General features: G+C 34.2%; 1 protein-coding gene across 2 annotated transcripts in view; it reads right to left on the bottom strand.

Annotated features, from left to right (window-relative positions):
• Window positions 1-14,811, bottom strand: part of LOC149803803 (uncharacterized) — a 363,874-nt gene that overhangs the window by 261,521 nt on the left and 87,542 nt on the right. The gene's annotated exons all lie outside the window — the stretch shown is intronic.

Raw genomic sequence — 14,811 nt, 5'->3', positions numbered from 1 at the left:
AAAATTTCAACAATATGGCCCCATTATATCTCAATGAACTATTTCAAGCTAGAAATTAAAGTAACACTCCGAACTTAAGATCAATTTCACCTAATCACCTTTCCATCCTAAAACTGAATAAAGAACTCTTTAAGAAAAGTTAGAATATTCAGGGTCACTAATTTGGAACAGAATCCCACAGGAAATTCAAGAAAGTACAAATATAAATGCCTTTAATTATAATCTAATTCAATGGATGAAAAGTGAACCTATTTGATTTGACAAATATATTGCAACATAAAGTATAAATTTACTAACCTTCCACTTTGTTGTCTCACTACATTTGTACCATATATACACAATGTACCTAGTTGGAGCATGTTCATTCAAATTTTCTATTTATTATGTCCATATACAAATATAGCTTATTATTAATGCTTTTTCTTGAGTGTGTAACTATGTACATGTACTCTAAATGTAAATATGCATATAATAGAGGGCCACAATAAGGATTAGTTCCATGCAAATAATTGTCACCGTCTTTAAATAAAGTAATGATGATGATGATGATTATTATTATTAACTTTTTTCTTCTTTCTGTCTTCCTTTCTTTTTTCCTCTGTATTTTAGTTTAGCCCCAGAATTTAATGTTGCCAGTCTATTCAGCTGAATGTTCTGTTTGTGTACCCATAATATTATGTAAGTATATCTTTGAATATATTTTTATCTGCACATATTTTTAACAATTATTAAAAAGTTGCAAGTCCAAGACTCCACAACCTTGGCATCACTATCTGTCTGAGGCAATAGAAACAAATATAATATTATATTTGAATGAAACTACATCTATTAACAATGGGTGCATCACAATTATACCCACTCGCCATGAATGGCTCCTTAGGACCCTAAAGTGAAGAACTTGTGTTGTGAAACACAAGTTAGGAGAAGATGAACATTCAGGGGCCAGGACTCCCTAAATGATATGGACTTTGTAGCAGTCATTATTGGTGTAAATACACTTTGGTTGGGGAGTGAGACAAGCAAGAGGGTCTTCCTCTTAAACATTTATTTGGTCAGGGACTGAGACAGGCAAGAGGGTCTTCTTTTTTATACATCTGGTTAGGGAGCAAGACGGGCAAGAGGGTCTTCCTCTTTATACATCTGGTTGGGGGAGTGAGACAGGCAAGAGGGTCTTCCTTTCTATACATCTGGTTGGGGAGTGAGACAGGCAAGAGGGTCTTCCTTTTGGTAGCATCTGGTTGGGGAGCAAGACAGGCAAGAGGATTTTCCTTTTAAACATTTGAATGGGAATGAGACATGATAGAAGGTTTTCCTTTTATACATTTATTTGGTTGGGGAGTGAGACAGGCAAGAGGATTCTCCTTTTATACATTTGGTTGGGGTAGTGAGACAGGAAAGAGTTTTCCTTTCATACATTTATTTGGTTGGAGTAGTGAGACAGGCAAGAGCTTTCCTTTTATACATTTATTTGGTTGGGGGAAGGGAGTGAGACAGGCAAGAGAGTTTTCCTTTTATACATTTATTTGGTTGGGGAGCAAGACAGGCAAGAGGGTTTTCCTTTTAAACATTTATTTGGATGGGAATAAGACATGATAGAGAGTTTTCCTTTATACTTTTTTTTGGTTGGGGACTGAGACAGGAAATAACGTTTTTATTTAATTCATTTATTTGGTTGGGAATGAGACAGGCAAGAGGGTTTTCCTTTTATACATTTATCTGGTTGGGGTTACCTGAGACAGGCCAGAGAGTTTTCCTTTTATACATTTATTTGGTTGGTGAACAAGACTGGCAAGAGGGTTTTCCTTTTAAATATTTATTTGGATGTGAATGAGACATGATAAGAGAGTTTTCCTTTTATACTCTTTTTGGTTGGGGACTGCGACAGGAAATAGGGTTTTTATTTTTTATACATTTGGTTGGGGAGTGAGACAGGCAAGAGAATTTTCCTTTTATACATTTATTCGGATGCAGTAGTGAGACAGGCAAGAGTTTTCCTTTCATACATTTATTTTGTTGGGGGAGGGAAGTGAGACAGACAAGAAAGTTTTCCTTTTATACATTTATTTGGTTGGGGAGCGAGACAGGCAAGAGGGTTTTCCTTTTAAACATTTATTTGGATGGGAATGAGACATGATAGAGGGTTTTCCTTTTATACATTTTATTTTGTTGGGGAGTGAGACAGGAAAGAGGGTTTTTATTTAATATATTTATTTGGTTGGGGAGTGAGACAGGCAAGAGGATTTTCCTTTTATACTTTTATTTGGTTGGGGAGCGAGACAGGCATGAGGGTTTTCCTTTTAAACATTTATTTGGATGGGAATGAGACATGATAAAGGGTTTTCCTTTTATGCTTTTTTGGGTTGGGGAGTGAGACAGGCAAGAGGGTTTTCTTTTCATACATGTATCTGGCTGGGGGAGTGAGACAAGCAAGTGGGTTTTCATTTTATACATTTATTTGGTTGGGGAGTGAGACAGGCAAGAAGGTTTTCCTTTCATACATTTATTTGGTTGGGGGAGGGGAGTGAGACAGGCAAGAAAGTTTTCCTTTTATATATTTATTTGGTTGGGGAGTGAGACAGGCATGAGGGTTTTCCTTTTAAACATTTATTTGGATGGGAATGAGACATGATAAAGGGTTTTCCTTTTATACTTTTTTTGGTTGGGAAGTGAGACAGGCAAGAGAATTTTCCTTTCATGCATGTATTTGGCTGGGGGAGTGAGACAGGAAAGAGGATTTTCCTTTTATACATTTATCTGGTTGGTGAGCAAGACATGCAAGAGGCTTTTCTTTTTGTTCATTGATATAGAATCCTTTCTGGTACTACATGCTGACTTGCTACAATATGGCTGACACTAAAATATAAATGAACCTAGCAGACCTTAGAGAGAAAGCACTCCCTGAAAACCATCACTGAGCTAAACTTAATGTGTCAAACTGTAGATGTTTATCTCTACTATAGAAATCATAATGCACAAAGACTAATTCTATAACTTAATTATACCCATACCTTCACTCTCCAGTGGCACCCATTTCTCAAAGTTAATTTGCATTAGTGTTTCCATTAAGGTTATATTTAGTGAGAAATTAATTGCAAAATATTTTATTATGAGATAAATAATCCAAAATTACACTTAAACTGACTCTATCTTAAAGTACACAAGCTGAAAGGGCCACAAGAAATGACCACACAATCAAATGTTTGCCTATTAAGGGGAACATGCTACCAGTGGTTTATTCCAAGCCTACAAACACACCATTCCCTAAAAATTGGTTTCTTTGTTTCGCTGTCCTCATTAGATACATGTAATTGTAACACCCACTCACCCACTGCCCAACACATGTGAGGCCTGGGTGAGCCAAGGATAACACCAAATTTAGCAGGAATGACAGTTAATAAAATTAGCTGCGAACACATATATACCCATACAAGGAACATCCTATGTAATGATATAAAGTTGATCAACAAGGACCATAACTCTTTCCAAAATGGACAAAGACAAAGACAAAACCTATAACAGCCACATATATGGATAATTGAAAAAAAAAAAAAATCTTCACATTGAATTTCATCAGAATATGTTGAACGGCTGTGGAGTTACAGTACAAGTAGTATTTTGAGCTCATGCAAAGGCAAGAATCTGCTTTACAGGGAGCATAACTGACTGTCCAAAATAGAGTAAAGAAAACAAAACCCATAAATAGCAAATGAGAGTCTATAAGACAATATTTAACCCAAATGGCATTAGAATATGTTAAATGCTATAACCAAAATCCCATGTGACAACGTGAAACTAATTTTATCAAGGGCCATTAATGGAGTTAATGAGAAAAACCCCATAAAAGGCATGTCTAAGTCTTTGAGACAATATGCACACCAGATTGCATCTGAATATGATGAATGCTTTCTGAGATGTAGTGAGAGGTCACACTAATGTACTGTTCATTAATAAAGAACTTTGTTGTACAGTGTACTAATATTCAGAACTATTTAAATATTCCTTATATGTATATCAAGTTCAACATCACATGATAATGGGTGTTACAAGGTCTAAGTCAGGTCTAGAAAACTTTGTACTTGGCTTACATAATCACTTCCTAATACACATCATCAAAATTAATATCTCTACTTGCCTGCACATTACAAAAACAATGTGTAGCATGGAAAAATACATTACTGGTACTTTGGTTGCATGTATAAAAACAATTTTTCAAACACAAAACAAAGAAAACAGAACCCACACATAAAAGATATTCATATATACTATTGTTACAGACTATCTGAACATTACTGAGGGTCTCAGCAAACAACTTAATGATCTTTCCTAATGCTGATTGTATCATTAACTAACTACTTTGAAGCCCTTTGAATAAAAGCACTATATATAAAAAAAACTTACTAATAATTAACAATTTTATTCTACAAATAAAAGCATGCAACTCATATTTTAATATCAGTAGTCTGTCCTTGTGTGTGTGTGTGTGATTAGGATTTTTTTAAGTCATATCACCAGAATGTCTGCAGTGTGGCAGTTTATAGTGATTTCTAGCACTGGGGCATCATGCCGCTGACATGCTGCATGATGTCCCACCCAGTCATATTATCCTCACACCAGACCGACCAGTCCTAACACTAGTACCATTTTTGTAAGTCTTTGGTCTTGGCCGAAGTTTGAAAACATGACCTCCCGCTTCTGAGGTAGATGCTCTAACCACTAGGCCACCAGAGCAGTCTCCTTTTGGAAGAGATGGATGAGCCAGTTTTGTTTAAACAAACTTAAGGTTCTCAATTGTTTTGCAACCTTTCCATGGACCACCTGAATGGGGCTCACACACCACTGGTCTGCATACCACAGTTTGAGAAAATCTGAAGTTACAATCAGTAATCTAAGCATAATTAAAAAAGAGATAAAATATCTTTCCTAGAACACATGAAGATCAGATTTTTATGAGAAATATTAATTTCACAGAGGATGAAGATAAAAGTGATTAACTTTTGATGAAAAATTTGTATATATGCAACAAAAACAATCTATAACTTCACCTTAGTAGGCCTATCAGTTTGTATTTATCTGGAGGACTAAAAAGGTATGAAAGTACATATACATGTATGTACATTTTCCTAATTTCATGTTGTTGTTGTTGTTGTAGGGTTTAACGCCATTTTTCAGCACAAGATAGGCTATACATGGCGGCCAGTATAACTGGTGGAGGAAGAACCCTGGAAAACCCCAGGAAGAACCACCGACCCTTGAGAAGCTACTGGCAAGCTTTCTCACATACCAACATCAGCTGAGCCTGAAACTCAAACCCACGCAGACAGCGGTGAGATGGCAGTGATCCGGAATGGTGAGCACTTTAGACTACTCGGCCACTCAGGTGCCCCCCCTAATTTCACGAAGAGCTGGGCTAATTAATAGGAAATTAATTTCATCACACACTTTTTCTGAGAACAGAGAACATGAATCAATATTTATTGCATTCCTTTTAGCTTTTTCAAAAAATAAAATGAAATTTATGGCTCTAAATATACATGATACCTGTTTGTATTTTGGAGGTACATAAAACACATTTTTCAAGCAAAATATTTGATTTAACAATAAATATGTTTCTTTCCAAGATATGGACTGATCTTTTAATTTTCATGATCATATAAACTGATCCTGATGCTATTTGTAAGCAGCAAAATATAACCAGCACAAAGTCTGACATGACTGCAGCAACATAATACAGTACTGTTTAGATCTGTATCATTCAAAATGTTTTACACATAATCTAAACTATACAATGTGAAGCCACAGTTACATAATCTAACTATACAATGTGAAGCCACAGTTCATCTGAAGTTCATACAGAAGCTTATAAAAGGCATAAATACTTATTAAATTTATTTAACACAATTTTGGCCCCCAAATGTATCCATTTGTTGAATCCAAACAGAAAGAGGAAACCTGCCTGATTCTCTTTATACACCAAATATGATATGGTTGTGTTACATGACGTAAGTACTGGTAGCTTTTACAAAACCTGTCAAGGATTTTTGTGTTTTCCAAATCCTGGATTTCAGAACCATCCAATAAACAGGATGTTTTTTGGTTGGTTTTTAACAGCACTTTTGGATATATTATTGGTTTTAAGGAAATGGAAGTTAAATGCCCTTCCCAGGGACACATTAAGCCACCTGACCAAGGCAGGCCTAAGTAGGAATAGAATTCACAACCTTTAGATCACGAGTCCGACAATCAACTGAACAAGCTAAACCGCAGCTCAGTGAAATATGAAAACTGTACAATCAAAACATTTTAATGACAGTCAATAGAAAGACCACCTCTTCTAGATTTATCAAAACTGTTGCCAAGGTGAAATATGTACCTTGTGTGTATCACACAGCTGTTACACTGTAAAGTGGCATGACTTTGATATCTATTGGTAGCTTTGCATTCTATTACAGGTGTGTTGTATGTATCACTAATTACTTATTACCTATTTAATCCTGCATCTCAAATATACTGTTTGATATGGAATTTGATATGGAATTTCTATCCATATTTTTGTAGTTCATATAAAAAAAATTCCATCCCCGTCTAGAACTATTTGCCATGTACTAGTAAATATTATGTTTGATATTGATTCAAAGTTTGTATATTTACCGGTAAGTATTTCAAAGATGTTTTGTGTAATATGTGTGAAGTTTCTGTTAAGTTTGTAAATGAGAAAGAAATTCAACAATGTGTCAATGTGTTATTATTCAAGTCTGCATGAAAATACTTGTACAGGTACTAAAATGAACTCTTACAAATCCCAGTTTGCTATACTACCTTTATGCTGGCAAAGGACACCAGTACAAATATGGTACTTTTCTGATATTTTATCCATTGGTCTTTTGATTAGTGCATGCAAATTTTTGGTAGATTTTTTTAAATGAAAAAAAACATCCCAACTTATTCTAAGCAACAGTAATCTGAAATATTTCGCATTAGAATTTTGCAAAACAATGTGTAATTATGTACAGTAGCCTCAATCTAAAACAGTTTATAATTGAACATATTAATCAATCAGCAGTCTTGATATGATTGACTTAGCATTTAGATTTAGTATGTCTATGTATGTCTGTCTGTCTGTCATGCTGTATATATGTATGTACATACATATGTATGTATGTACATACATATATATGTATGTATGCATGCATGCATGCATGTATGTATGTATGTATGTATGTATGTATGTATGTATGTATGTATGTATGTATGTATGTATATATGTATGTATGTCCAGGATTATTCTGGAAATGAAAACTTACAGGTGAAATTCTGCCCTCCACATGAACCAGGGGGGTGGGGGCCAACGTTGTTATTGAGTATAATAACAATATAAGGAAGAAATAAAGGTAGGGTTGAATATATAATGCATGATTTTCATGCACTGCTTGATGCTTTGATTGATATTTTTAATAAGCACAAATCCCACAATCATGTGTCCTAGAACAGACCCTATATAGGTGTGGGGGTGGGTAGGTAGATATATACATACAGAAGGAAGGAAGGAAGGAAGAAGGGAGGGAGGGAGGGAAGGAAGGAAGGAAGGAAGAAAAGCACATCTAGGATATACAGTGCAGACTAAATTTTAAGTGGTAAAAAGGTAAAGTGAAGAAAGAAATTGCTAACACCTTTGGGAAAATAAGCACTTTTAATTTTGACTGCTAATATATAGACAATAGTATAAACAGTTGGTTTTCACAGTACTAGTATATAGACAATATTACAAACAGTTGTTTTTGCAGTACTAATATATAGACAATACTATAAATAGTTATTTTCACAGTACTAGTAAACAGACAATAGTATAAACAGTTGTTTTCACAGAACCAGTATATAGACAATAGTAGAAACAGTACCAGTATATAGAGAAAAGTATAAAGAGTTGTTTTGTGGAAATATGCATCATGCAGTGGCATTACATTTATTTCAAATAATATGTACCACAATGAGATTAAGAACTCCAACATAAGACCATGAATAAAATAAGAGTAAACAGAATTGAATTTCTTTGGACTACTAGAAGTAGAATTCTAAAGTATATAAAAGACTGGTCAAGCAACAGCCTTTCAAGTCAATGATACAACTAAATATGTATGTGTATGACTATGGTTATCAAGTATACACATGTTACAGTTACCTCCAAATGAAATGTCACATTCATTCAAGAACTCCCATGGGAAAATATGAAGAACTGTACATTATGTCCAGTCACCTGTTACAGAAAGCCAGCAAAATACAGTTGATATGCTTGTGTCCTAAGGGGGTAAGACAAAGTCCTGGCCTCATATGAATTAACATTCTGTTAGGAAACAGTAAAAGTGACAACTTTCAAAACAGAAGTTGGGAATGGGGAACCTGATTGGTGGGTGTTCTTGGGTGGGTGGGGGTCATCTTTGAATGAAGGGGACATATGATGATAATTATTAATAATTTACTGACATTATGAAATAAAATTATTCTGTCCTTTACATACTGATAGTTTTTCATAAACAACAGCCTGGCTTCTGTAAAACTATGCAGATTTCATGTACAATTAACTAAGTTGTCAAACACCAGGCTTACAGAAATGGATATAGAAATCTGACGAATGTATTATTTCAATAAAAGTTTTTGATATAATAAATTTTAGAAATTGTGTTGTTAAAGCTGAACTGCTACATGTCTGATTATTAAACTATATACTGATTTAAGTCATAATCAAAACAAGAGTATCTTGAGGGGACTTGTGCTCTAATGTATGAAAAGAATTTCCTGGAATTTAAGGGAAAAAACTTCCTTTTAACTGTCGAGTGTTGAAAGCAACTCTAATATTCTTGAGCGAAAAGTTTAAAAATTAGTGGTTGTGATAGTCATACGAGACATAACATCAGCATCATTTTTCTTTAGGACAAATTAGACACTATTAAAAGACTTTTTGTTAAACAATTCCCTGCCAATATGACCATCCATTCAGGAGAATTAGTGACAAGATGTTCATTGTGGCAGCCATATTGGATCTCTGCAAGGACATCATTTCATTTAGGACCAACTAGATATCATAAAAACTTTTTGGTGAAAACCTAAGTTGATGTGATCATCACTTCTGAAAGACGTCTAACATATACACTACTAATATGTGTTTCATTAATATGGTAAAAGAAGGCTTTATTGCATTTTACTGTTACGTATATCTATGTTTCTGTAACTCCTGATAGATGATTTTATTTAACTTTTGTAATATTTTATTCATGGCAGTAAATTGTTAAGAATACCTTTAGTTAGATTTTGCCTACATGAACCGAGTCTGTTAAAAGTATAAAATTACATAGGATCTATAAATAGGTGTTGATGAAAGTGTTGACAATTTATCACATCTTTGGCTTAATTTTTCATTTGCTGATTGGGTTCAGATGATTCTAGAAGAATTCAGTACCTTCCCAATGGTTGGGCTAGGTCACATGAATAGCCAAGTTTGAGGCAAAATGAGTAGTAAGATAAGGAGAATTTTTCATTTAAGACCAACTAGATACCATAAAAAGTCTTCCAGTGAATATGCCATGCTGATATGACTTTCCATTTAGGCAGAGTAGCAATAAGAAGACTTACAAGAGAATTGCTGTGGTGCTCACAATGGATGTCAGACTGGTACTATTTTCTTTTAAGACCAACCAGACATCATAAGAAGACTTTGCGTATGAACTTCATGCTGATTTGGCCATCTGTTCAGAAGGTGTAACAATAACAGATTTTTAAGATGGTCCAAGCAGCACCATTATCAGTTAGGATCAAGTTGGCCTTGGGATAAATGAGTGTGTATAAAGTTTCATTGTAATCCACCAAGTAGTTTATGACAAGTACCAATAATAAAGGTGTGTTAATGGATGGGTGGTCATCTGATGACCAGGACAACAGACCACCCCATAAGATCTTTTCATCAATGACCAGTAGAGAAAAACCAATTCCACACAGTACAGGACATATATATTCTGAATCAATCAACATGTGCAAAGATGGTCAACAGAAAACAAGTAGGTAGGTAGAAGAATAAACAAAAAAAATGAAAACTTATTGGTACATCAAACAAAGTTGTCAAGAATGATCAAGATGAACTTAAATCTTTACCCTAAGATAAGTATACCTCAAACGTACAAGATGAAAGCTTCCTTATGTGTATGTTCAAAGGGCAACAGAAGTGAAATTCAATTTTAAAATTTGAGGGGTATTTTTCTTGAGTTTTTTAAGGTTTTAACATTTTTTTTGTAGTTCAAGACACAAACCAGTTTCAAGATTATTCCAACATTTATTAAAGTTTGATAAATTATGCACTGATTTTGTTTCTAAATAAAATGAAAATAAAGATCAAGTGTAAATTAATAAATAACTAAAAGAATAAATATCTGTAAGTGCTAAAAAGTTTCTGCGCTTTCTTGATCACTAGGCTAGCCTTATGAAAAACCGTGTCTAAAATATCATTTTGTTAGGTCAGGGAAGAACCAGTCATCATTTTTTCCAATTTTTTTATATTTTTTTTTAGGCATCCTCAATTTTAGTTTTTTTCCAGTTTCTGAGGTACAATCTAACCTTGTGTTGATGGTACTCTGTTATGCGAAAAGCATGCAGATTACATCTGTTGATCCCTCAACCAGATGATGACTCATTTGGAAGATTTTTAACTTTCATCTGAAGGATTAAAAACTACCTTTCTATAACGATGAAAGAATTCTTATATTCTACTGTTTAACTACGTCAGGAGACTGCTGCACAGTACAGCTACATGGGATACACATGGTACAAAAAATGTGTGCCATATCACACTAAATGCTCCACTTGAAATTCCATCTAAAATAATTTTCAGCAAATAGAAATGGAAAAACACTGATCTGACTTCCACAAGGATGCATTTGTTTATAAATCAACAGATGGAGTCATGCCTCCATACATTACTAAATTGTTTCAAGAAAACTAAAATTAGTACTTTGTACATTCCCCGCCCATTACCCCAACAACCAATGTATGGTCTGAGATGTACTTCATGTGATCACATACATATGTAAAGAGTATGGCTTTATCTTGCTTATCACCTTGTACAAAGACTCTGTGTGTGTGTGTGTCTTGTGTGTGTGTGTCTGTGTGTGTGTGATGTAGCATCTTGTCCCACCCAGTCACATTATCAGGACACCAGGATGACCAGTACTAACAGCTGCTAATACCATTTTTGTAAGTTTTTGGAATGACTTGCCCCGGTTCCAACCCATGACCTCCTGCATCCAAGGTGGACGCTCTAACCACTTAGGCCACTAAAGTCGTCCATGAGAGAGAGAGGGGTTAACAAGTCTTTGAGCATCTATGTAAATATGTAAATAGGGTTGAACAGCGTGACACAAGGTAGATAAGTTCTATAAAGATAATTGTGTAACCCTCCATAAATAAAGCAGTTATTATTATTATTATTATTATTATTATTTGGATAAACAATGGACAACTTAAATACTTCGGAATTCACTTCCATGTCTTTCAAAAATGCCAGCTACATTAACAACACCTGTTCTAAGTTGCACTTATGTGTAATAATATATAGGTGAAATGTTATCTGGAATAAATGATTTTAACATTTTGCATACATCATTTCAATAGTTCTGTGTATAAAGATTCACTTAGATTGACATTTTGAATGATTTTATAGTCATGCTCCGGAAACAAAAAAATGAATGAAGAAGAGATAAATAAATGGATGAATAAATTACAAATATACTTTGAATAACAACAGCACATCAACACCACTAAAATGCAGTGTTTCTCCCAAAATAAGACCTGGGGTCCAGCCAAATAATATTATCAAAAAAGTAAAGAGGGTGGGTTTGCAGTGAATATTATCAGACGATACCCTTTATAAGAAGGTCAAACTTTTTTTTGTTTGTAATCTGATAAATATGTGTACCAAATTTTTCAAAGTGTTCTGCTGAATGTAGTACCTCACTGATGAATGGTGTTATGATGACAGCAGGCAAGACAGAAAATCCTTGTAAATCATGATACAAACTTTAGGCATGTAATAGCATTATAATAAATTAAAGTTTCATTGAATACAGCAACTAACTTGGAAGACCGCTGCAAAACAGCATTTAATACTGGTCATAACAATGATGATAGCATCATCACCACAGAAGTCATATCTGTATGTCTGAATTAACATGAGAGAGAATGATAAAATAAATAAATAAATAAATAAATAAATATGGATCTCAAAAATTAACTTTGTTTCTTCATTCTTCAAAAATGCAAACTGTGACTCCTAAATATATGTATATCATAAGTATTGACATTTTACTTCCCAACAAACAAAGCTTCTTTTCACTAAAATGTTAAAATCAATTAGTTGCATTCAAGATGAAACAGGATTCCTGACAAAAGCTTCTACCTTATGCGATTCTTTCATCACAGTGACATTGCTAAAACTGCAGTACAAAGACCCCACTGGTGTCATGCACTGCATCTGTTACAAAAACCCCAAAAGTTAATATTTGTTATATAATTTATATACTGGCTTATAAGACAAGTCAAACTGCAAAAGACCCAGATCTGCCATCACATAATGTGCCATCATATCTGGGTCTGTGCAGTTTATTGGGAGTAATCAGTAGAATAAACAACACAGACCCAGACCTGCATTTGCAAAGTGTGCAATTAGATCTGGGTCAATGCATTTTGTTTCCAAAAACTTTGTGTTGTAACATTAATAAAGTTCAAATTACTGTCTGTGAAAGAAAGAAAAAAAGCCCTCCCCATCTGCTGATAACATGGAATCAAAGAGTGGGCATATAAAAAATATCAGTTTATAACTACTGTTCTAGACTGGATAACGACCATGCTTAATCAGTTGAAATAATTTGCATTTATTATGTCTCCAGACCAACCAGTACATAGGTCAGACTTAATTACCAAGACCTACCTGGTAGTTACACAATGGATAAGCTATACTGAGTGATTCAACACATATCAAGCCATTCTTATGTAGAAATAAACAGACCTCTGGAAGATTATCTAAATAACCTAAGGTTACTAGGGGCGTGTTACTCAATACTTGTAAGAAGGTGGCAGCAGAGTTGAACAAAACCAACAATCAACAGATAGATTGGCTCAGATCTGTTCATTGCATGTCAGACACTGCAGTTTGATACATTTGGGTTTTGTCAATTGTTAAATGTTGTTAAAATATAATAATAATCTTTATTTAACATGGCTTTTCACTTCAGTAAAGAACATTAGCTATTATCAGCTATTTTGTCACAAACAAGAGCTGAGTCGAGACAAAGTATCTTGTCAAAACTGTCAATCAGTAGTAAGGTTTGAACCAGTGACCCAATGGCTATGAGAGTCTATCAATTAAGCACATCATCACAAGCCATGGGTTATAATCCACTTCACTACTTTATCACCAGTGGCTGCCTGTGCAGAAATTTTCACATTCCACATATCAATGAAAATTATTCCTTGATCTAGCAATAAGTGATTGTGCTTGGAAGAAAAACTTTGATTTGCCCATTCAAATTGCAAAAAACATCCTGTTGGATGGTTAAATTTTTTTTACTTGTGCTCACAGTGATTGGCTAATTAGATTTATGCATCTTCATGAGAAAAGAGGAAATCTTTGCAAAGGTGACTGACCATTGGTTATAAAGAAGTACAATGGATTATTGCCTTGACAGCCGCATCAGTGTAGTAAAAGACCTGGATCTGTCCCTGTTATACATGTGACAATGCAAATTACAACAACAATGGAAAATTTGTTGTTGTTATTTGGTGAATGAATGCTATGAAGGTGGGTTTAAACTGAAGACTACTGACTTTGATCCATGGAAGTTTTTTTTAATCAACAAGTCTTGAACAGACGGCAGAAAAGTGCTAAGAAATCAATCATCTCAGTTAAATCCACTATAACTTTTGGAAAAAGAATACATCTAATCCCAGTTAATTAATAAAGCATTTTGCTTTCAAGATAGAGCAGGTCACAATTATAAACTTAACAATGATGTGACCCTGCAACCTGCATTAATTTAATCACAAGGTGCTGTAAATAATAAGGTCTACTTTTCCATTTCTGTGCCTGTTTCTTTTAATGTTGATTTTCATTATTGTTCTTATATCTTGCTATAGCTTCCTGAAAGACTCTGATGTATCAAATATGTTCTATCAACATTTAGAAATTTAAGTTACAGCAACAACCTAGAAAAAGAAATTAATACAAAAGGTGATCAAAAGATAACTTACAAAAATAATGTCTTTATTGTTTTTAAAACTGCTTTTCTGCTCACTTGTGTCAAGAAAATTGAAGAAGTTGTATGATGGGATGAAAACTGAATTACTGTTACATGACAAAATTTGTTATTCCATCAGAAAAAATTAGTTAGCTGATAAACTGGTTCAATGTAACAGTAATATTAGGCAGAAAAAACTGTACCAGTGGTACATCTAATTAATCCCGAGCTCTGTAGCGTCATGGTCATGCAGGATATACTAAAATGGGTGGTAATTAATCTGCCTAGTTTTCAAAATTTGTGCACGTACAAGATTAAGTCTGAACCAGTTCATTTTCATTTCTTAATCAAACTGTATTGCAAGGATACAATGACAAATGTAACACACCCTTTTTCTCAAGGACCAAGTAAAATAGCTTCCATACAAATTCATTTATTCAATTAATGACATCATGTGATTCTTTCCTAATCAAAGATGATTTACACCTGTCAATCATACTCCTACATAAAAAAAGAACAGCAATATCAAATGTCTCTT

Source organism: Sinohyriopsis cumingii, chromosome 3 (genome assembly GCF_028554795.1).
Source record: "Sinohyriopsis cumingii isolate HCF-2022 chromosome 3, ASM2855479v2, whole genome shotgun sequence".
NCBI lineage: Eukaryota > Metazoa > Mollusca > Bivalvia > Unionida > Unionidae > Sinohyriopsis > Sinohyriopsis cumingii.
Note: the sequence above shows the minus strand (reverse complement) of the source record. Positions and strands in the feature narration are given on the sequence as shown.